At 49.6% G+C, this 24,778-nt stretch overlaps 1 protein-coding gene and 1 long non-coding RNA gene across 6 annotated transcripts in view; one reads left to right on the forward strand and one right to left on the reverse strand.

The window, feature by feature from the left end:
- DDC (dopa decarboxylase) overlaps positions 1–5,709 on the reverse strand; it is a 42,652-nt gene extending 36,943 nt beyond the window's left edge. The window contains exon 1 of the mRNA XM_017337637.3: positions 5,659–5,709. The gene's annotated coding sequence lies outside the window, so the exon portion shown is untranslated. The remainder of the gene's footprint in view (positions 1–5,658) is intronic.
- A 2,688-nt stretch (positions 5,710–8,397) lies between these two features.
- The window catches only part of LOC138845823 (uncharacterized), a 29,877-nt gene continuing 13,496 nt past the window's right edge, over positions 8,398–24,778 (forward strand). For 3 of the 5 annotated variants that reach the window (XR_011383006.1, XR_011383007.1, XR_011383005.1), the window contains exons 1-2: positions 8,398–8,506; positions 9,543–9,671. This is a non-coding gene — a long non-coding RNA (uncharacterized lncRNA). The remainder of the gene's footprint in view (positions 8,507–9,542; positions 9,672–24,778) is intronic. The other 2 variants (XR_011383008.1, XR_011383009.1) reach the window with 1 other exon arrangement.

Raw genomic sequence — 24,778 nt, forward strand, 5'->3', positions numbered from 1 at the left:
GTGGCCGACTTCCCCAGAAAGACGGTGAACATTTCCTCTGCGGTTCACAGTGAGCCCGATAGGAGAAATACTTCCCACCAAGATCACAGAGTCCAACAACAGGGAGTGAAGCGGCTGATATGTGGCTTCACAAAACCCCCAGCCCTTGTTAACCTCTGCAGGCTGACTGAACAACACAGCACCCTCAGTGACACAAAGCACAAGCAACACCACAATCTGCTCCCGGGGCGGCATTTGGCACAGTGGTTACGATGCTGCTGGGGACACCCGCGTCCCACGCTGGGCTGCCTTGGTTCTAGTCCTGGCTCCGCTCCCAATCCTGGCTTCTCTGCCACTGCAGACCCTGGGAGGCAGCTAGTGGTTGCTCAAGCATTTGGGTCCCTGCCACCCATCTGGGAGACCCAGATTGGATTCCTGGCTCCTGGCTTTGGCCTGGCCCAGTCTTAATAGTCATGGGCATTTGGAAGTGAGCCAACAGATGGGAGTTCTTGTCTCTTTGCCTTTCAAATAAATAAATAAATAAATAATCAGCTCATGAGAGGCCTGAGTATGCCAAGAGCTGTCAGGCAAGCCCAAGGTCAAGGGTGACCTTCAACCTCTGACCTTCCTGAGCAGGTGTATGTGGAGACCCCTCCCCATCCACACAGCACTCCTGGGGAGAGCCACAGAAGCCCGTTCACCTCCTGAGCCTCAGCCCCTCTCCCCGAGAGAGGGCAGAGTCCAGGCTGCCTGTGCCCAGTGCCAGGCTGGTGCAGTGGGAGGGGCCCCAAGAAGACTGAGCCAGCATCTGCCCTCTGGCCCCTCACCTGCCCTCCCACTGGCAAACACTCCCAGAATCCTGTGACTGAGGCCTGAGACATGCAGCTGATGGGGGAGGAGGGAGAGAGGGGTGATCTGTTTGTCAGCAAAACCTGGCCGCACCTCTGCCTGAGTGAGCGCTGTCTCAGGCAGTGCTAGGCCTGTGCTCAGTATGCAGGGGGGGGACCAGAGACCAGAGGCAGGAGGGGCCCCACCAGGTGAAGGGGGAGGGCAGCAAAGTTGGGGGGAGCGTTCTCCTTTATGCCAGGTGACCATGTCAGTCCAGAGCCAGGCCAGCAGCCCCCCCACAATCCCACCGCTTCCTTATGCTCACACAATCATCTCCGTGTCAACTGGGTTCTTACTGTTTCCACAGGGACTCTCTCATTGGCTAGGAAACAATTAACACGCATGAAGTTCGCCACACTTCCTGAGCCGCTGCACTCTGCTGAGCTCCTCACCTGTGTTCTCAACCTGTGCTTTGTAACAACCACATCAGGGCTACCCCATTTCACAGCTGAGAAGGCTGAGGGCTTCCACCCAGAGCCCCAGCTGTGCAGGCTGGGCCACCGCGGAACTTTGCAACCTGGCTCCCGGAGCCCTTGGGGTCTTGGCCAGGTGCCTGAGGTCAGGAAACCATGCACAGAGCACTGAGGTGATTTCAGGACTGGACACCAGAAATGCTGGCCTCTCCCTGAGCCTAAAGGGCTGCGGTGGCCCCATGGGCACCTCCTGGGAGCCACCTGGACACTGCAGCTGCTCCTGTGGCTTAGAGGCGACATCCACGGCACCTGGAAATGGGGGCAGTCTCAGTGCTGTCCTTCGATGGGGATGTGGGTGGGGCCAAGCCAGCTGGGCTCCCAGCGCCACCTGTCTCAGTCCTGCAGCAGCAAGTATGGGGCCTAGGTGGCTTACAAACACAGCTACCGAGGCTGGGGATCTGGTCCCAGGGCCAGCACGATGGGCTCTGGGCTGCAGGGGAGGGTCCTCTTGGATAGGGGAACTAATGCTGTGGTGGACCCCCGTGGCCTAAGCGCCTCCCACAGTGTGGGTCAGTGCTTGAACGTGTGGATTTGGGGAGGCCACTGCTCCTCCACTTCTGGTGCAAATGGCCCCAATGCCACGCAGCACAGAGTTGCTGGGGCTGCTGCAATGAGCCTGTTGGTTCACTCCTGTGGCCTGGCCACGGAGGGGTGGGCCACACTCACCATCTCCTGGGAGCTCCCTGTTCAGAGGGAAGTCCATGAGGGCCCGAGCACTGGGGTTCACCAGGTCCAGCCAGGAGGCCTCCTCCTCCCGGGTATGAGAGCATTCCTGCCACAGCCCCTGGGGAGTCCCTGGGCCAGTTTCTTCCTCTTGGAAGCCATGGGGAGTAGAGAGAGCAGCAGGGACAGGGTTGTGGCACCGTGGTGCCACCGGGACACCTGCATCCTCTATCAGAGTGCCAGCTTGAGTCCTGACTACTCTGCTTCCGATCCAGCTTTCTGCTAATGCATTCCGGAAGGCAGCTGGTTGCGCCACCCGTGTGGGAGACCCAGATAGAGTTCCAGGCTCCTGGCATCGGCCTGGCTTAACCCTGGCTGTTGCTGGTATTTGGGGAGTCAAACAGTGGGTGGAAGATCTCTGTCTCTCTGTCTCTGCCACTCTGCCTTTCAAGTAGATTAAAAAAAACACATATTTCTTATAAAAGAAACTGACCTGGGTCCTGGCTGTACCAGTGGAGCTGTGTGGCTGCCAGCCAATGTCCTGGCCTCTCAGAGCCTTTTCCTCCCCGTTGGTATAAAGGGCAAATGAGCTGATGCAGGCAGGGAGCACTCTGGGCTGTCAGCTTCTCTCCCATCTGTGCTAGTATTGACGTTGCAAACCTGTGTCCCCCTGTATCGCTGCTGGCGTCATGGGGGAAAGGTGCATGTCCCTTCTGCACCTGTTGTGGGTGGGTTATTCAGCTGTGATGGGCACAACCACAGTTGCCGGAGGAATATTTCTGGGACAGCCTGGCTCCTCTGCCTACTGATGGAGGAAGAGTCTTGCCCTGGGTTCCTTATCCACTCTGTTTGGCAAACGGTGCCACGCCTAGGTAGTTTACTGGCTGTCAGCTCCCTACAGGAAAACCCTGTATTTGCATCCACATCTCCATAACTATGCAGCGACCTCTCTGAGAATGACTGGAAAAATTCCCAACTTGAGCATTTGAAAGGAGCAGCAGGATATTGGGACCTTCAGCCCCAGGGCTGCCTGGGCTGGGTCCTGTCCATAAACAAGGCACAGAGCTGCGAGGGCCTAGGGGTCCTGCTCTACGCCTGTCTTCAGCATGTGCAGAACCTATCGCACCTGCGCCCTGAAGAAGCACCCAGGGCTGACACCCTCAGGACAGGACGCAGGCGCACCGCCTGAATCTGCCCTCCAAGGAATCAACCCCTCCCGAGGCAGTCAAGGGCTGTGGGTTTCACGGTTCCTGTTGCCCGTTTCCAGGTTTTTCCTAGCACCAATGGTGAGGACAAGTATGCCAACGCCGTTAGCTTTTGTTACATCCACATTTTGCACTTACATTTTAAAATTTCCATCAAAAACCATTCGTATCTTATTATTTTCATTAACAGCATGTGTCAGAATCACCAGGTAACGGGGATTTCGCTTTTCCTCTCGGTTTCTGGTTTGCTTTAATCTTTTCTGGGAAAAGCAGCATCTTAGATGGAAAGCACTCTCTCACTCCCGGACTTTTTTCCCCTCGTTCTTTCCCTGACGGCCTTGGCATCACACCGACAGCTCACAGAGGGTCACAGCCGGCTGCCCATTCTCTGCCGCCTGCCCCAGACCACTCACTCTGAGCCGCGGTCTGCTGGGGGCTTTCCAGAGCCTGGGGGGCCTGGGGGTGCCCCCCTGGTGTGTGGGCTCCTAGAGCTCGGGGGCCTGGCTTGCTGGGTCTGCCTCCTGTGCTGAGGCTCTCGCTTGGGGAGTTTTGTTTCTCTATGAACCAGGTCAGTGGTAAACATCCATTTCCATTCATTGTGTACTCTCCATTGTTTCTTCCCTTGCTCGGCTGCTGGCCTGTCACCCGCAGAAACCTCCCCAGAGAACAGGTTGGCACTTGGTCACCACATCCCATTGTGCAAAAAGCCAAGCAGACTGGTGTCACCGAGCCTTCGGCACCCGTCATTTCACAGGCCACCTTCAGCACCCCTGCGAGTCCGGCCTCCTCAGCCTGCTCCTGCCGCCCACACAAGCAGCAGGTGGAGGAAGGCAGGCGCTGCTTGGAGCCAGCCTCTCCCAGTTACACCCTTGACCCATCCTGCACTGGGAACCAGAGCTGAGGCCAGACGCCAGCAGGGGCTCCTGCCCAGGCTAGGGGAGGCAGAGTCTGCCACCCAGAGTATGGTTGGGGGTCCTGCCCTTTCACATCCGTGGAACAGGAGAGCAGAGGGCTGAGCATGTGGGGCACGTCTGTCCCACCTGAGCTGATTCGTGGAAGCCCACGGAGGCTGACCAAATGCTGCTTTCGCCATGTTCCCTAGAGAAGTGGCTCTCTCACACCTCCTCCAATAAACAAACAAACAGGCACAGGCCCCGTGTAAGCACTGCACTTGTAATCTCAGAGACAATGGCCGGGCCAGCAGGCGGTTTGCCCAAGTCCACCAGCCCAGCAGTGGTCACTCCCGACCCAAGAGCCAGGCTGTGGCTTTTTGGCCTTGGCTCTGGGCTTGAACCTCTGCCGGGAGGCCAGGAGGCAGGTGCTGCCCGCTCTGCCTGTAAGACCTCTGTGGCCCAGCCCGGGGAGAAACACCCAGGAAGAAGGCTGCCCTGGGACCTGGCCCGAGACTCAGCCCCAGTCCAGTTTTGTTCTGCGAGCCCTGAGTAGAATCTGCAGGATCATCAACACCTGTCACAGCCCGTGGACTGGGAGCAAGCACAGCATAGCCCGGGCTCTCCGGATTCAGGGAGGCTGGGGGAGGGTCGCATCTCAATCACATGGGCTGTTTGCAGGAGCCCACCTTCCAGGCACCCCGGAGACAGAGGGAAGGCTGTGGGGGTGACTCAGTTCTCCCCCTTCAAAAATCTGCTGTGTCCTCAGCATAACACAGCAGGATGCCTGCTGGCCTTGCCCAGGGACCCCACAGGCTGCTCCGTGGAAAAGCAGGTGATCTCCGAGCACCCAACACACCCCGAGGGGCCAGCTCTGGGCTGTGGTTGTCTCCTGGCCAGGGTTCTGCTTCCTGGGGGATTTCACTCCTTGAATGAGAACCCTGCACGGAGCAGAGTTCCCGGGGTCTCAGAGAGAGCAAGACGATGGCCGGGAAGCCTCCCTCCCGCCTGCCTGTCCCTGGGAGCCTAGAGAGGAGAGGCTGTCAGGGCACGCATTTCAGAGCCCCCACGTAGTAAGCACCCACTGTATGCTCAGCCCTTCGCATCACCAGACCAACTGTTTACACGGTTGTATGGGAGGACGCTCTCAGCTCTGGCGCGTCAGAGCTCAGGATGGGAGGGGGGCTGCCCTCGCAGGTGCAAACCCGGCTCTGTGTGGCTCCACAGTTTCCTCCTTCCTCACCCCGCGGAGTGGCCTCCGTGGGTCAAATGCGCACGGACCAGTCTGGCTCAGCTGCCATCGCGGCTCAGAGAACACGGCCTGGGAAACAATCGGAAGCTCCTCATCGTTTGCCTGACCTGTTGCTTGGAGATGGCACCAAAAATCAGGCCCGACTAGCAGGTGCTTGCCTTCTCAGAAACTTCCACACCCGGGCTGCCCAGATGTCCTAGGCAGCCAAGGAGAGGACAGGGACACAGCCAGAGTCAGCCGCAACCCTCCCGCCCCCAGCCCAGGGTCACGGCCCCGCAGGAGCCAGCCGGACAAAGAGCGGTACTCACAGGCAGCCGGAGGTGCTTGCTCTCTGTCCTCTGCTGCGCCGCGACAGTTAAATGGCACGGAGGATGCGATTGCCATTTATGTAGACAAAGTGTCCGCCTCCTCGAGGCCAATCAGCGCAGCCGGCTCTGCATTATTTACCCAGAGCATCCCCTGCTCGCCCTGCAGGGCGTGCGAGCCGCCCTGGCAGGATGGGGCCAGCAGAGGGGCCTGCAGGGGCGGGGAAAAGCCCTGGGGAAAATGGGACCTGTGTCCTGGTCAGGGTGCGAGACCCCAGCCTCCATCCCAGGAAGACAGTGAGGGGCCCCTGTGCAGGGCCTGCTCCTTCTGCAAGGGGATTCCCGGGGGCCTGACGTGCTGGTTCCATGAGCCTCCCACATCCGACCTGCCTCCTGCTCTGCATGTCCCCCTCCCCAGGGAGCAGCAACAGCGGGGAGTGCCCACTGCCCATCCCCCAGCTGCACGGGGCAGAAAAGGTGGTGAGCAGGGCCCACTCAGATGGGGAGCAGTGCACAGTTCCTGTGCTCCTGACCCTGTGCACACGCATGCACACAAGCATGCACAGCTGTGCACACATGTGCACCACACACACGCACACACATGTGCATACACGTGCTCACACACACTTGTCTGCAGAACGGCACACATGCCCGCACACAGTGCACACATGCACACATACACACACACCCCCTTCATGTCCAGGGCCTGCGGTGCAGTGCAGAGCTGGGGTTCCCTAATGTCTTCAAGGGGGCAGCTAAGTGAGATGACTCCCCCAGAGCTGGGACAGAAGCAGAGACCTCCGTGGTGGCAGGGAATCAGCCGGTGGGCAGGATCTGTGGGGAGCCCTGGCCCCAGCCGGTGCACAGCCAGCTCCTCTGCAGCTCTGCTCGGGCCACAGGCGGCAAGGAGATTAGGCCATGGGCACTGAGGGCAAGACAGCCAGAGGCTGGCTCACCCTGCCCCCGCCAACTTCTAGATCAGCCCTGACCACAGGGCGAGGCAGGACCTGGCCGGGCAGCTGCAGCTCTGTGGGAAGCGACAGCAACATTCAGGACCGGCAACCATGCATCCCCTGAGCTGAAACCTCTCCTACTTGGGGAGCAGAGGCACCTTGCCTCACCCGTGGCACACAGGAAGAGCGGGCCTTGGTCAGGGACTAGCCAGGCCTGGGGCTGGGTGAATGCCCAGCACTCCAGTGGAGTGGACCCCTTCCCCTGTGCAAAGCAGCCCCTGCTGAGCCCAGGGGATCATGTCGGGGTACACATGGGGCCAGGAGACAGGAACGAGGAGGGGTGGGTCTGTGGAGGTGGGGAAGCAGAGAGACCCTCCCACCCTGCAGTCGCCACTGTGACGGCTTCACAGTGAGGGGGAGATGCCCCCCTCCTCCCAGACGAGCCAGGGCTGAGAGCTGGAGCAGTCCTGAATGCAGAGACAAAGAGTCCACGCCTGCCGAGCCTGCGTCCAGGGCACTGTGGCGGTGGTGCCGGGGTAGGCGAGGAGGAGCCGTGCTGGCTGCAGCCCCTCACCCCACACGAGTTCTGGGGTGGCTGTGCGTGCGAGCAGGTGCATGGACCCCACGGAGCGGACCTCCCACAGGAGAGGTCAGGTTTGGCAGAAACTACCCAACCCGGCAAGCCAGTTAACCATCAATTCGCAAACAGGGGACCACAGCACTCTGGCCAGGACACAAGCAGCCGCCCACCTGCTGGGCATTCCCATCCCCAGAGGTCCACTTGCCTTGGTGGGCCTCCTCCCGGGCCTCAGGGCTGTGCACACCTGCAGCGGCAGCCGGCAGCCAGAGCAGGGGCTCGGTGCTCTCCTCACAGCCTGGAGCCTGTGTCTGGCCTGACCTTGCAACTTGAGCCTGGTGCGCTGGTTAAACATTAATTTCCAATGGAGGTAAAGGTCAGGCAGACAGAAGAAACCGCGAGGGAGCAGCTCCTTGCCCAGGGACCTGAGAAAGTGCCTTCTGGGGAGCCCGTTTCACCCGCCCAGGCGGCCTGCGGCTGTAACCAAGGCATCTTCCTTCCCGTTTCACGCCCAGGCCCACAGCCCGGCTGGAGCTGGACAGCGCCTGCCACCGGTGACTCACGGTGTTTGCATACGGAGATGCCTTGGAGAGGCCGACCTCGCACCCAGCTGGGAAGGTGCTGCCATCAGCTGCACCCAGCTGCGCTCCAGGCCGCCTCAGAGCGGAACCCGGGCGGCGGCCTCACTGTCGGGCAGGCTGGCTCATGGCAGCTCCCCTTCCCGTAGGAGACCCCTTGTGCCGGCGTGGGAGGGCAGCAGCACACTGCGGATGCAGAGCTCAGTCTTGGCCCCGGCTTCTTGGAGTAACTGTTTCCTCTGGCCAGCTCCCGTCTCGGGTGCACTGGCTGTCCCGGGGGGAGCAGCAGGGGCCTGATGGTGCTGGCCGAGCCCCCTCACACTAGGGAGCAGGGCCAGGGTCGGGGTGCTCGCGGCGAGCGGACCCCGCGGCGGTGGGCTGTCCCTGCTGTGGCATCAGCTGCCTGTACACACTTCCTGGGCCTTTTTTGGGGAGATGCTGGGCTCCCGATGGGGCTCCCAGGCAGGTAAGTGGAGCCGAGAGACGCCCAGGGAGCGAACCAGGTGTGATGGGCGTGCAATGCTGTCTGTAACTGTCGATTGGATACGCCCACCTTCCCAGGGTGCACCTGCCGCAGCGCAGACCCCGCCCACCGGCGGCTCCAATTGGGCCCCGTGCACTTCCGGCTGGCGGAGGCGCGCGGGGCGAGCGTGCTTCCGGCTGAGGCCCTGGCTGTGAGGATCCGCTGCCGCTGGGGCTCTGGCGGTGCCCCTGGGAGCCGGGCCGCGCCTGTCGGCTCGCAGGTGACGTTTGCGGTCGTTCCCCGCGTCTGTGGGCAGCTGGTCCGCCCGCTCTGCTGGGTGTCCCTCTGTGGGGCGGCCGCACCTCCGTGTGCGTGCTCGCTCCGTGCTCTGCTTGGTGGTTTGGAACTCGGCGGGCCGCGGGCCGCGTCTCTCGGGGGCCTTGTGCTGGTCCCGCGGGTGGGAGATGAGATGCTGCCACCCAGTCACGGCACACGGAAGAGAGCATGCCACCCCTTGGGGCGAGACTGTGTCTGCTCCGTCTGAGAGCCCTCGGGCCACGCCGTGGCTGCTCGGGCGACCTGTGGCTGAGGCGACGCCTGGGAGACGGGATGAGCGGGGCGGCGCAAACCTCCGGCTGTGTCACCTCCGGCTGTGTCGGCCACGGCTGTGTTGGCGGCGGCTGTGTCACCTCCGGCTGTGTCGGCGGCGGCTGTGTCACCTCCGGCTGTGTCACCTCCGGCTGTGTTGGCCGCGGCTGTGTCACCTCCGGCTGTGTCGGCGGCGGCTGTGTCGGCCACGGCTGTGTTGGCGGTGGCTGTGTCACCTCCGGCTGTGTTGGCGGCGGCTGTGTCACCTCCGGCTGTGTTGGCGGCAGCTGTGTCACCTCTGGCTGTGTCGGCGGCGGCTGTGTCACCTCCGGCTGTGTCACCTCCGGCTGTGTCGGCGGTGGCTGTGTCGGCGGCGGCTGTGTCACCTCCGGCTGTATCGGCCGCGGCTGTGTCACCTCCGGCTGTGTCGGCGGCGGCTGTGTCACCTCCGGCTGTGTCATCTCCGGCTGTGTCACCTCCGGCTGTGTCGGCAGCGGCTGGCTCGGGCCCTCCCTCTTCAAGGCGGGAGCCACAGCTCCTGCGGGGGCCAGCGCAGGCGGGTGCTCCCTCATAAAATCGAAGTCCCCTCGAAGCCGCGGGTCCGATTGTGCGGCCCAGAGCACTCCTTAGTGACCGCGGTGCCAACTAAATCCGATAAGACGCAGTTTTCTTGTGAACACGCTGGCGCTTCAGTGTGGCTGGAGTTACCTCGGGTGTTTCTCCTGCAGGCGCTGAGAGAAGTGACGGTTAGCTCGGGCTACGAAGACTGAGACGTGAGTCTGAGCAGCTGATGGTAATCAGAAGGCATTGGCGATGTCAGAAACGCGCAGAAACTGCTTTATTCCGTCTTGTAACATGTGTGTGTCAGGATGTATGTTGTGTCTGGTCAAAAACCCTTCCAGAGCTCTGTTTTAATTGACTCGTAGATACAAGGTTGGCCATATAAATTCGAATTTTAAACAGTGCAAAACCCCTTTTGGATCATGTGAAGATTGTAATGGACGGATTATAGAGCATTTGTTGGTAGGAAGAGTGGGATCACATGTTGGTGCCACATGCTAATCCTTGTCACCAAGGCTTTTTCTCTGTAACTGGCCTAGTTAAAAATGGTGCTATATGTCCTGGAAGATTTCTTGAGTTTTGATTGCTTGAGAGACTTCTTTTCTACATAAAGAGAACAGATTCTATATATCTCATATATATGATTTTAAGCCCATAATTATACTTCCCTCCCTCCCTCTTCCTTCTTTCTTTTATTTTTTTCTTGATTTTTGTGATAACATACTTTCAATTTATTTTATAGTCCCAGGCTTAACCATCTACTCACTAAATAATTCAACAAATAGAAAGTAGGAAGACCAGCGTTCTACAGGAGTATAGACAAGGGTTATAAACAGTAATAATCAAAATGTCAATTTTACGCATATACATTACTTTTTTGTACTCTATATTAGCTACAAATCACAGAAAACATTTTTCTTTTTGGTTCTCTTTCATTAAGCACAATGGTCTCAAGTTGCATCCATTTTGTTGCCAAAGACAGTATTTCATTCTTTTTTTATGGCTAGTAGTATTCTATCATGTATCTATACCACATTTTAAAATGTTTATTTGAAAGACAGTTACAGAGTGAGAGAGGGAGAGACAGATCTCCCATCCTCTGGTTCACTCCCCAAATGGCTGCAATAGCCAGGGCTGGGCCAGGTGAAGCCAGGAGTTTCATCCATGTTTCACACATGGGTGTTTCCGACATGCATTAGCAGGGGCTTGGATTGGAAATGGACCAGCTGAGACACAAATTGGCACCCATATGTGATGCCAGCACCGCAGTCAGTGTCTTTACCTGCTATGGCACAATGCTGGCCCCTACATTTTCTTTATCCAGTCATCAGCTTATGGATGTGTGGGTTGGTTCCATATCTTAGCTATTGTGATTTGAGCTGCTAAAAACATGGAAGTACAGATAACTCTTTCATACACTGATTTCATTTCCTTTGGGTAAATTCCCAGGAGTGGGCTGGCTGGGTCACCTGGTAGATCTATTTTCAGATTTTTGGGGAATCTTTGTACTGTCTTCCATAATGGTTTTACTAGTATACATTTGCATCATCAGTGTATTAAGGTATCTTTTTCTCCATATCCTCACCAGAATCTATTTTTTATTTTTGTAAGAGAGCCATTCTGACTTGGGTGAGGTGGAACCTTATTGTGATTTTTATTTTCATTTCCCTGATGGCTAGTGATCCTGAGCATATTTTCACATGTCTGTTGTTCATTTTTATCTCACCCTTGAAAAATATTCTTGGCCCATTTCTTCACTGGATTGTTTATTAGTTTTTGAATTTCTTGTGCTCCTTTTATATTTTAGATTTAATCATTTATTAGATGAAGAGGTTGCAAATATTTTCTTGAATTCTGTCCTTGTCTCTGTGTGTTTCCTTTGCTGTGCAGAAGCTTCTTAGCATGATATAATCTCATTTGTCTATTTCAGCCTTTATTTCCTGTGCTTCTTGGATCGTATCCAAGGAGGCTTTGTCCTTTAGAGCTTCCCCTGTTTACTCCTAGTAATTTGGTGGTTTCAGGTGTTAGCTTTAGATCCTTGATCTGTTGTGAGTTGATTTTGGTATAGGATGTAAAATAGGGGGTTCTTGTTTTCATACTTCTGCATGTAGAGATCCAAGTTGCCCAACACCATTTGTTGAAGAGATTGTCATTTCTCTAGGGAGTCATTTTTAGCTTGTTGTTGAGATTAGTTGGTTGCAGATGCATGGATTGATTTCTGGGGTTTCTGTTCTGTTCCATTGGTCAACATGTCTATTATTGTGCCAATACCAGGCTGTTTTGATTTATAACTGCCCTGAAATATGACTTGAAATCAGGTATTGCAGTGCCTCTGGTTTTGTTTTTATTAAGGATTCTTTAGCTATTTGGGGTCTCTTGTGTTTCCATATGCATTTTAGAGTTGTCTTTTCTAGATCTGAGAAGAGTGTGCTTAGTATTTTGATTGGTATTACACTGGATTTGTACATTGCTTTGGGTAATATGGATATTTTTATGATACTAATTGTTCCAATTCATGAACATGGGAGGTTTTTCCATTTTTGGTGTGTGTGTGTGTGCGGTCTTCTGTTTCTTCTCTTAATGTTTTGTAATCATCATTATAGAGGTCACATACACCTTGGTTAAATTTATCTCAAGGTATTTAAATTGTTTTGTAGCTATTATGAATGGTACTGACATTACAAGTTCTTTCTCAGCCATGGCATTATTTGTGTACACAAATACTACTGGTTTTTGTGGGTTCATTTTATCTCCTGCCACTTTGTCAAACTTTATGAGTTCCAGTAGCCTCTTACTGGGGACGTTTGGTTGTTTTCTTAAAAAATAAACAGGTCAGTGTCTCTCCATTCTCTCCTAGGTTTCTGATGTGAAATCTGTCAATCTAATTGGAGTTTCTTTAAAGATAATCTGGTGTTTCTCTCGCACATTTTCAGATCTTTTCTTGGTTTTACTTTTTTTTTTTTTTTTTGACAGAGTGGACAGTGAGAGAGAGAGACAGAGAGAAAGGTCTTCCTTTACCGTTGGTTCACCCTTCAGTGGCTGCTGCGGCTGGCGCATTGCGCTGATCCGAAGCCAGAAGCCAGGTGCTTCTCCTGGTCTCCCATGGGGTACAGGGCCCAAGAATTTGGGCCATCCTCCACTGCACTCCCGGGCCGTAGCAGAGGGCTGGCCTGGAAGAGGGGCAACCGGGACAGAATCTGGCGCCCCGACCGGGACTAGAACCCAGTGTGCCGGTGCCACAAGGCGGAGGATTAGCCTAGTGAGCCACGGCGCCGGCCTGTAATTGCTTCTTTGTGTTTTGAGTAATCCTCTAATCATTCTTGTGAATTCCTTTTCAGGCATTTTATCAACCTCCTGGTCTTTGACCTAATATTGAAGTATTACTATGTTCCTTTTTGGGAGTCATACTGTTTCTGTGTTCACGTTTCTTATATTCCTATGCTTATTTTTACACATCTGGGAGAATACTTGTTATCTTTCCTGAAGGCTTTGTTCTTGGAACTGTGCTTTTAAGGCATGCCTGTACCTTTAGCGGATATCCAGAGGGGTGTGCTGGGTGGGGCTAGGGAGTTCAGCCCATTGTTTGTGGGTGGGACATGAATCCAGAGTGATACCCATGTTGGGTGTGGTAGATCTCCTGTGTTGTCAGTGGAGGAGGAGGCGATGATCCTGATGGCTGGCGTGCCTTCAGTCTCAGCCCTTCTCTGTGCCAAGGTGACCCGACTGTCTAGGGTGAGCTCACTCCCCAGTATACCCCATTGTTTACTCCACTCACTCATGCACACAATCTGTATGAAGGATCTGTGTGGTTTGTGGTGTGATTAAAGAGCCCCTCCACAATGACCATGCCCAGCACTCAGGGAATGCTGAGCTTCTGGAGTCAGACCCAGTGATTACCCAAAGACCCAGCCACACCCCCACACCCTTATAAGTTTCCTTGCCTATCACAGCCACAGGGTGCAGGGCTCCCACAGTCAGCGTGGAAGAGATCTGTTCTGCACCATCTGAGCCTCCCTGTCCACAGAGAGAGATGCCTAGATGCTGAAGCCAGCTGTTTGCCTGATAGACATTGCCTGGTACTCTATCTCAGGAAGCTGAGTCTAGTGTTAGGGGCACGTGAGGGGAGAAATGTACCCTCCCTTCAGCATGCTTACTGGGGCCCCTGCCAACTTCTCAGGCCAGACCTGAAGTCAGTGGGGACCATGGATTTCTCCTCCAAAGTCCATTGGGGGCATATGGGATGTAGCAGCCTCCACTCACCTTCCTCTGGGAAGATGTACCCCTTGCATCCCACTAGTTTCCAGGGGTGTTGGTGCGGAGAGGGGAGGAAAGCAGTGTACCCTCCCTTTAAGGATAAATGAGTGCCCTGCCCCTGCCAGCTCTTCAGGCTGGACTCAAGTCAATGGAGCCCCTGGGTTCTCCCTCAGATAAGGGCACCAGTGGTGCATGGGGTGCTGTAGGCTGCCCTCGCTGCAATCTCAGAAGATGGCGTCTCCACAGCTGCTGAATGGGGAGGGGCTGGGGGCATCTTGCTTGTTGTGTGTGTGTGTGGCCTTTGCTGCTCGTCAGAGTCTCCTCTTTATGTAGACTTTCCACTGAAAACCTCTCCTGCTGTCCCCTGGGAAAGTGGCTCCTCCCTGTTCTGTCTTCCCATAGTCCAATTCGGTGTGTCTCTTTCCCTACCCAGCCATTTGGATCCCCCCAAAATTACACTTTCCCTGCTTATTTTTTTAACTTGATAAGATGCTACATTTATTTCTTTTGTATCATCTCATTAATTCAAATTCTTGATTTTAGCATTCACCAAATTAGTATCCCTTCCAGCAAATTCAAGAACTGACTCTTAAAAGAGCTAACATTATCTATCTGGTTTTTATTTATTTTTTTTAAGGCATACAAGTTTGATGTATTTCATATCTACAAATTTAGGAACATAGTGATACTTCCCACCCAACCCTCCCTCCCACCCACCCACATTTCAACCCTTCTGCCTCCTCCCTCTCCTATTACTATTTTTAATTTTTTTAAAAAGATTTATTTATTTCACAGGCAGAGTTAGAGAGAAAGAGAGGTCTTGCATGAGAGAAAGAGAGGTCTTGCATCTGCTGGTTCACTCCCCAAATGGCCACAATGGCTAGAGTTGGGCCAATCTGAAGACAGGAGCCAGGAGCTTCTTCCAGGTCTACCACATGGGTGCAGGGGCCCAAGGACTTGGGCCATCTTCCACTGCTTCCCCAGTCCATAGAAGAGAGCTGGATCGGAAGTGGAGCAGCTGGGACTCAAACCATATGGGATGCTGGCACTTCAGATGGTGGCTTTACCTGCTGTGAAACAGCGCCAGGCCCACTCTTAATTTTTACAAAGATGTATTTTCAGTTTACTTTATGCCCCTACACTAAGAGTTCAACAAATAATGTGAAGGAAAAATAGTAGACAAGTGCTGTAAATATTCATTGAATATCAAAATGTCCATTTTACTCCAAAACATTACATTTTATGTACTCCATTAGTTACCCCAGATCAGGGAAAACATATGATATCTATCTTTTTGGAACTTATTTCACTAGGCATAAAGGTTTCCAGTTGCATCCATTTTGCAGCAAAAGATAGGATTTTATTGCTTCTCAGCCTTTTGGCAAAGATCAAATGTACTAAGACAGAATTTCATTTTTTTTAAAGCTGAATTGTACTCCATAGTGCACAACTACCATAATTTCTTTATCCAGTTGTCAGTTGATGGATATCTGGGTTGATTCCATAGCTTAGCTATTATGAATGTAGCTCTATAAACATGGGGGTACAGAAAACTCTTTCATATGCTGATTTCTTTTGCTTTGGGTAAATTCCTAGAAGTAGGATGGCTGGGTCATATGGTAGGTCTATATTCAGATTTCTGAGGTATCTCCATACTGTCTTCCACAGTGTCTGTACCAGTTTACATTCCCACCAGCAGTGGATTAGGGTACCTTTTCCCCCACATCTTGCCAGCATTCATTGTTTGTTGATTTCTGTATGAGAGCCATTCTAACTGGGATAAGGTAAAACCTCATTATGGTTTTGAATTGCATTTCTCTAATGGCTAGTGATCCTAACATTTTTTCAAGTGTCTATTGGCCATTTCCTTTCCTGAAAAATGCCTTTTTAAATCCTTTGCCTATTTCTTAACTGGAATGTTTGTTTTGTTGTTGTTGAATTTCCTGAGCTTTTTATAGATTCTGGATATTAACCCTTTATCAGTTGCATAGTTTGCATATATTTTCTCCCATTTTGTTGATTACCTCTTCACTTTCCTGAGTGTTTCTTTTGTAGTGAAGAAGCTTCTCAGCTTGATATAATGTCATGTGTCAATTTTGGCTTTGATTGCTTGTGCTTCTGGGGTCTTTTCCAAGAAGTCTTTGCCTTTGCCAGTGTCTTGCAGAGTTTCCCCAATGTTCTCTAGTAATCTGATAGTAATTGGGGTCATAGACTTAGGTCTTTGATCCATTTTGAGTGTATTTTTGTGTAAGGTGTAAGAGTAAGGGTCTTATTTCATACTTCAACACATGAAGATCCAATTTCCTCAAAACCATTTGTTGAAAAGACTATTCTTGCTCTAGGGATTGATTTTTAGCTCCTCTGTCAAAGATAAGCTCGTTGTAGACGCATAGATTGATTTGGAGGGTTTCTATTCTGTTCTACTTGTTTACACATCTGTATTTGTGCCAGTACCAGGCAGTTTTGAATATAACTGCCATGTAGTATGTCTTGAAATCTAGCATTGTGATGCCTCCAGCTTTGGTTTTGTTGTATACGATTGCTTTAGGTATTCAGGGTCTCTTGTGTTTCTATATGCATATTTGGCATCTTTTTTTCTAGATCTGAGAAGAATGTCCTTGATATTTTGATTTGGATCACATTGAATCTGTGAATTGCTTTCAATAGTATGGGCATTTTGATGCTATTGATTCTTCCAATCGATGAACATGAAAGATTTTTTCTATTTTTTGTGTCTCTTTCTATTTCCTTCTTCAATGTTTTGTAATTTCCATTGAAGACATCTTTGTCACTGGTTAAATTTATTCCAAGATATTTTATTATTTTTGGAGCTATTGTGAGTGGGACTGATCTTAAAAGTTCTTTTTCAGTCATGACATTGTCTATATATCCTACCACCTTACCAATCTCTTCTATAGAGTTCCGATAGTCTCTTAGTGAAATCTTTTGGATCCCCTGTATATAGAATCATGTCAGCTGCAAATAGGAATGGTTTGACTTCCTCATGCCAATTTGTATTTCTGTGACTTGTTTTTCTTGCCTAATGGCTCTGGTTAAAACTTCCAGGACTGTATTAAATAACATTGATAAGAGTGGACATCCTTGTCTGGTTCCAGATATTAGTGGGAATGCTTCCAGCTTTTCCCCATTCAGTAAGATGCTGACCGTGGGTTTGTCGTAAATAGCCTTGATAGTGTTGAGGAATATTCCTTATATACCAAAGCTTTTCATCATGAAAGGATGTTGTATTTTATCAAATACTGTCTCTGCCTCTATTGAGATAATCCTATGGTTTTTGTTCTCCAGTTTGTTAGTGTGATGTATCACATTTATTGACTTGCCAATGCGAACCATTGCTGCATACCAGGGATAAATCCCACTTGGTCCAGGTGAATCTTTGTTGTATCTTTTTCTGGTTTAGGACTTAAGGTAATGCTGGCTTCGTAGAAGGAATTTGGGAGGATTCCCTCACTTTCAATTGTTTTTGAATAGTTTGAGAATTGTTGGAGTTCTTTAAATGTCTGATAGAATTCAGCAGTGAAGCCATCAGACTTTGGGATTTTCATGGTTGGGAGGGTCTTTTCTGTCTTGGTTATTGGTCTGTTTAGGTTTTCTGTCTTCATGCCTAAGTTTTGGTAGATTGTGTCCAGGAATTTACCCATTTCTTCTTGGGTTTCCAAATTTTTGGCATACAACTCATTGTAGTATTTTGTAGTAATGCCTGATGATTCTTTGTTATTTCTGTCATATCTGTTGTTATATTTCCTTTTTATCTCTGATTTTATTGATTTGGTTCTTCTCCCTCTTTTTGTTGGGCCAATGATGTATAATTAAAAAAAATTTTTTTTCAAAAAACCTGCTCTTCATTTCACTGATCTTTTGTATATTTTTAAAAAGATTTATTTATTTATTTGAAAGTCAGAGTTACATGGAGAGAAGGAGAAGCAGGGAGAGAGAGGTCTTCCATCTACTGGTTCACTCCCAAGATGGCCACAATGGCTGGAGCTACGCCAATCCAAAGCCAGGAGCCAGTAGCTTCCTCCGGGTCTCCTGTGTGAGTGCAGGGGTCCAAGGACTTGGGCCATCTTATACTGCTTTCCTAGGCCATATCAGAGAACTGGATCAGAAGTGGAGCAGCTAGGACTCAAACTGGTGCCCATATGGAATGCTGGCACTTCAGGTGGTGGCTTTACCCACTACACCACAGCACTGGCCCCTGTATTTTTTTTAAAAGTTCCAATTTTATTTCTCCTCTAATTTTAATTATTTCTTTTTTCCTATTAGTTTTGAGTTTGGTTTGTTGTGTTTCTAGGTTCTTCTGATGCATTAATAGCTCATTTATTTGGAACCTTTCCAATTTCTTCACGTAGGAACCAATTGCTATAAACTTCCTCTTAACACTGCTTTTGCTGCATCCCGTAAGTATTAATATGATGTATTTTCCTCTTCAGTCATTTTCAGAATTTTTTAATTCCTCTTTTTATTTCTTCAATGACCACTGTTCATTCAGGAGCATATTGTTCAGTCTCCATGTATTCACATGTGTGCCAGAGATTCTTTGGTTGTTGATTTCCAGCTTCAATTCATTGTAGTCAGAGAAGATGCATGGTATGATTTCAGTGTTTTTTTTTTTTTTTAATTTGCTGAGACTTGCTTTATGGCCTAGCATCTGGTCTATCCTACAGAAAGTTCCATGCAGTGATGAGAAGAAAGCATATTCTGCAACTGTGTAATGAAAACTTTGGTAAATACCAGTTAGGTCCATTTGACCCATATTATTGATTAGTTCTGTTGTTTCCTTGCTGATTTTTTTTTTCTATTTGATCTGTCCAGTGATGAAAGTAGCATATTGAAGTCCCCCGTTACTATTGTATTGGAGTCTATGTCTCCCTTTAGATCCATTAACATGTATTTTAAGTAGCCAGGCACCCTGTAATGGGGTGTATATACATTTATTATAGTCACCTATTCATATTCACCGCTTAATCATTGCATAGTGCCTTTTTTTGTCTCTTAACGGTTTTTATCTTAAAGTCTATTTTGTCTGATATTAGGATGGCTACATCTGCCCTTTTCTGCTTTCTGTTAGCATGGAATATCTGCTCAGTACCACTAGCCTGTCTGATGCATAGAGAAGCAGATGTTCCTAGAGACAGCTGCCTGTCAGTGCTCTGCCTAGTAGGTTTGAGTCCTGAATCCTGTGGTATGTTGGGAGGCTAGGGCTGCCTCACAGTCCTACATGGGTACCCAGCTCCCCATTAATCCTCCCAGCCAGCCAAAGTGGAGAACACAGATCTTCCCTGTGCTAGAGGATCACATGTATTATGCAAGGGCCTCTGGCTGAATGTTGACTTCTGCCCGCCAGGTACACTGGAGCTGCTGCTGCCAGTACTGCTGAGAAGATGATGTCTTGTCTCAGTCAGTTGCTGTGTGTGTGCACAAGGGCTTCCGCAGCTGCCCCTTATCCCCAAAAGGGCACCCACCCTCTCTCAGCTGGCTGCTGGGTGCCATTGTAGGGGGATGGCTGAGAGAAAGTGACTACTCTCCTCCTTTTTAAAATGGTCAGCTGGTACCCTCTCCCTCTAAGGGCTCCAAACCAGACTTGAGCCACACACTCACTCCAGCTGTATTGCCAATGGCACGGGTTGCTGCAGTCTGATCTCACCTCAGTCTCCAGAGCTGGCTCTCAGCTGCTACAGTTGTGTGTTGTGTCCGTGTTCATGCCATGCGTCTGTACCTTGCACACAGATCCACAGTGTTCCTCTTCCTTCCCTAGAATTCCCACTTCATTTTTCTAACTCTTCCTGAGAATGTATGTATGTATTTATTTATTTATTACTATTTATCCCTAGCCCAGTGCAATGCGCCATTCCCTATTCTGCCATCTTGGAATCGTATTCATGTTTTGTTTTTAAGGTGTTCTTATGGGGGCCAGTGCTGTGGCACAGCAGATTAAAGCCCTGGACTGTGGCACTGGCCTTCCATATGGGTGCCAGATCAAGTCCTAGCTGTTCCACTTCTAATCCAACTCCTGCCAATGCACCTGGAAAAGAAGCCAAAGATGGCCTAAAGTTCTTGGGGCCCATGAACCCACATGGGATACTCAGAAGAAGCTCCTGGCTTCATCCTGGCCCAGCTCCAGTCATTGTAGCCATTTGAGGAGTGAACCAGAGGATGGAAGGCCTCTCTGTCTTTGTTTCTACCTCTCTCTGTAACTCTGCCTTTCAAATAAATACAAATAAATCTTTTACATAAAGATGCATTTATTTGAATATCAAATTTACAGAGAGGGAGGAGGTTCAGGGAAGGAGGGAGGAAGAGACAGATCTTTCATCTGCTCATTCACTCCCCAGATTGCCACAATGCTCAGGGTTCATCAAGGCTCAAGCAAGAGCCAGGAGCTTTGTCCAGGTCTCCCACATGGCTGGCAGGGACCCAAACACTTGGTCCATCTTCTCCTGTTTTTCCCAGGTAGTTAGAATATAGCTGGATTGGAAGTGGAGCAGCTGGGACATGAACCAGTGCCCATATGGGATGTGGGTGTTACAGGCAGAAGCTTTACCCACTATGCCACAGTGTCAGCCCTATCTGCCTATTTAAAAATGTTTGATCACCTTAACTCTGTTTAGATCTGGCTTACAGCTTTGGCTGAGAACTCGGATTAAATGGATTATCACTTTGACAGTGATCCAAGATCTTATTTTGACCCAGTGGTTTGAAGTTCTGAACTGGGACTTCTGACTTCCAGGTGTATCCCTGGAATTCTCAATAGATCAGATTCTCAGTGTGGAGAGGTGATACCAGTCTGAGTTGACTTAGAATGTGTATAATGATAACCTAAGTCTCTCTTGGCTAGGCTTGCTAACTTTGAGAGTTTTCCAAATCTGAGATTACTATATGGTAAATAAACATTTTTAATGTACTTAATGGAAATAATCAACAAACTATAATGTCTGTTAAATTTATATTGTGTTTACTTTTTAAAAAAATGTTTATTTGAAAGAATTAGATCTTCCATCTGTTGATTGACTCACCAAATGGCTGCAATGACCTGAGCTGGCCCAGGCCAAAGCTAGGTGCCAGGAGCTTCTTGCACATGGGTGGCAGGGGCCCAAGCACTTGGGCCATATCCTGCTGCTTTCCCATGCATATTAGCCAGCAGCTGGATTGGAAGTGGAGCAGCCAGGACATGAAGCTGCACCCATATGAGATGCCGGCATCACAGGCAGTGGGTTAACCTACTATGCCACAATGCCAGCCTCTGTTAAATATTTTTAAGATGCAAATGTGATTTTTTATGATGTTTTGTTATACATTTCCTTTCTGAGTTTTGTGTCTATTTCCTGTGAGAATTCTGTAGAAGTATACTTTTAGTGAGATTATGGTGGTGTGATAATGGTACCTGCAGAAGTCAGTAAGTTTTTTTGACAACGAACTCCAGGTAAACATAGCCTAGGGACCCTTCTTTCTACCCCTTTGTTGCTTAAATATTGCTAAAATGGTTTCTGACACTGAAGCCTGGTTTGTCAATCTTTCCTCCCCCTTGTGCTGGGACAATGTAAGATCACACAACCAGGACCAAGTTCATCCTGGCAATGTGGAACAGAATGACTGATCAGTGGACTTTCCAGAAAAAGATGGCAAGGAGGAAATATGGGAGTTCAGATGGAATCACTGGTGACAGCCCCGAACTAAAACATAAGGGTGAGAATCTAAGAAAAAAGTGTTCTTAGCATGATTCCTGATGGAAACTACAAACTGTCCGAGCTGCAGGCTCCACAGAGAGCCACCATTTTGAAGATAGGCTAGCCAGATATAATGCTAAGAATTTCCAGATGTTACGCTAGAATCTACAAATAGCACCACACTAGGGTTGTCAGACCTGATATAGCACTTGGACTTTAGGTGATCAGGAAGCAAGGATTAGGACTGACAGTATTGACTCAACTCTAAAAAAGAAATGCTCTGTGGTATACATTTTAAAAATTTAGACATTTTCACTGAGAATAGTCATGTGTGAGGGACATTGTCACTCAAGACTGGCCGTGCCTGAGAATAACAGCCATGTTTGAGGTTCATTGTCACCCATGTCTGAGTATCTTAGAATAACAGCCACTTGTAAGGGACATTGAAACCAGGTCTGGCTGTGTCTGAGAATCACAGCCACATGTGAGGGACATTGTCACCCAGGGTCAGCTGTCTCTCAGAGAAACAGCCATGTGTAAGGGACATTGTCACCCAAGGATGCCAGTGTCTGAGAGTAACAACCATGTGTGAGGGACATTGTCAACCAGTGCTGGCTGTGTCAGAGAAAAACAGCCATGTGTAAGGTACGTTGTCACCCAGTGCTGGCAGTGTCTGAGAGTAGCAGTCTCTTGTGAGGGACATGTCACACTGGGCTGTCACTGAGCTGCGTATGAGAATAATGGCCACATGTAAGGATTGTTCTTTTCCTGTGCTAGCTATGGCTGAGAATAATAGTCACTTATGAGGGGTGGTGTCACCTGAGGCTTGCTGTGTGTGAGAGTGACAGTCAAGGTGGAACATTATTACCTCTGGCTGACAGTGTCTGAGAATAACAGCCACATGTGAGGGGTGGTGTCAGTGTTTGAGATTAAGTCACTTGGGAGGGACAATGCCACCCAGACATGGCTATGTCTGAGAATGAAAGCCACATGTGAGATATGTTGTAATGAATGCATGTGTCTGAGATTATCAGCCATGTATAATGGACATTGTCTCCCAGATCTGGTTGTGTTTGAGAATAATGGTTGTATCTGGGAATAATAGTCACATGTGATGAATGTTGTGGCCAAATGTGGGCTGTGTGTGAGAATAGCAACCACAGTGAAGGCTGGTGTTACCCAGTGCTGAATTTGAAAATAAGTCACCTGTAAAGTACTTTATTAGGATGACTGTGTCTGAGAATAACAGTCACCATTGAGCCACATTGTCATCCAGGCCTGGCTATATCTGAGAATAATGTTGTTTCTCAGAATAATGGTCACATGAGGTATATGGTCATCCAGTGCTGGCTGTGTCTAAGAATGACAGTCTCCTGTGTGGGACACTGTCACCCAGAGCTGGCTGTGTTTGAGAAAAGCTGACACACATGAGGTATGTTGTCAGGCAGGAATGGTGGTATCTGAGAATAACAGCTACTTTCAGGGACAGTATCACCCAGGGCTGTCTCTGTCTTAGTGTAACAGTCATGTGTGATGGATGTTGTCACCCAGTGTTGGCTTTGTCTGAGAATAACAGCTACATGTGAGAGACAGTGTCACCCAGAGCTGACTATGTTTTACTGTAACAGTCATGTGTGATGGACATTGTCACCCAGTATTGGCTGTGCCCGAGAATTACATCCACGTGTGAGGCATGTTTTCTAACAGTGCTGGTAATGTTTGAGAATAGCTGTCGCTTGTGAGGAACGATGTCACCTGGCCTGGCTGTGTCTGAGAATGAAAGCCACATGTGAGGTACTTGTGACACATGTCTGTATATGTCTGAGTTTATCCACCATGTGTAAAGCACATTGTCACCAGGTATGGCTATGTCTGAAAATAATGGTCACGTATGAGGCATGTTGTCACTCAGTGCTGGCTGTGTCTGAGAAAAACTGACACATACGAGGTATGTTGTCAGATGGGGATGGTAGTGTCTGAGAATAACAAATACTTTCAGGGATAGTGTCACCCAGGGCTGCCTCTGTCTTAGTGTAACAGTCATGTGTGATGTCTTTACCCAGTGTTGCCTTTATATAACAGTCACTTGTGAGTTGTGTTGTCACCCACTGTTGTCTGTGGTGAGAATAATGGCCGCTTGTGAGGGATGGAGCCACAGAGTGCTGGCAGTGTTTGATACTAACAGTTTTCTGTGAGGAACAATGTCACCCAGGTCTGGCTGTTGATGAGAATGAAAGCCACATGTGAAGTACCTGTTACACTTGTCTATTTGTGTCTGAGTTTATCAGCCATGTGTAAAGAACATTGTCACCCTGGTATGGCTATGTCTGAGAAAAATGGTCACATGTGAGGCATGGTATAACTCATTGCTGGCTGAGTGTAAGAAGAACAATGTCTCGTGAAGGACATTGTGACCCAATGCTGACTGTGTCTAAGAAAAACAGACACGTTTGAGGTATGTTGTCATCCAAGGATATTAGTGTCCAGAATAAAGGCATTTAAATGGACAGTGTCATCCAGAGCTGGCTCTGAGTGTAACAGTCATATATGATGGATGTTGTCACTCAGTGTTGGCTGAGAATACCAGCCACTTGTGAGGGATAGTGCACAGAGTGTTGACAGTATTTTAGGCTAACAGTCTCCAGTGAGGAATGGTGTTACCCAGGCCTGGCTATGTCTGAGAATGAAAGCCACATGTGTAGTACTTTGTCAAGTATGTCTGTGTGTGTCTCAGAGTATCAGTAGCATGTAAAGGATATTGTCACCCAGGTATGGCTGTGTCTGAGAATAATAGTCACATGTGAGGCATATTGTCACCTGGTGCTGGCAGTGTTTGAGACTAACAGTCTCCTGTGATGAACTGTGTCAATCAGACCTGGCTATGTTTAAGAATGAAAGCCACAGGATAGGTACTTTGTCATGTTGTATGTGTGTGTCTGAAGTTATCAGCCACATGTAAAGGGCATTGTAACACAGGTATGGTTGTGTCTGAGAATGTTTTTTTTTCTGGGAATTAACAGTCACATGTGAGGAAAGTTTTGGCACAGTGCTGGCTGTGGCTGAGAATAACAGCCATGATGAGGGCTTGTGTTACCATGCTGACTGTTTCTGAAAATAAGTCACCTGTGAACTATGTTGTCTCCTAGGATGACTGTCTGAGAGTAACTGTCATTGCTGAGGCACATTGTCACCCAGGCCTGGCTATATAAGAATAATGGTTGTGTTTCAGAGCAGTCACATGTATGTTGTTGAGCAGTGCAAGCTTTCTCTGAGAATAATAGTCTCCTGTGAGGGACATTGTCACACAGGTATGGCTGTGTATGAGAATAATGTGGGGCTCTGTGACTAATAGTCACAGTGAGGCATGTTGTAACCCAATGCTATCTGTTTCCAAGAATAGCAGTCTCCTGTGAGGGACACTGTCACCCAGTGCTGGCTGCGTCTAAGAATGAAAGCCATGTGTG

The sequence above is a fragment of the Oryctolagus cuniculus genome, chromosome 16, assembly GCF_964237555.1.
Source record: "Oryctolagus cuniculus chromosome 16, mOryCun1.1, whole genome shotgun sequence".
Taxonomy (NCBI): Eukaryota; Metazoa; Chordata; class Mammalia; order Lagomorpha; family Leporidae; genus Oryctolagus; species Oryctolagus cuniculus.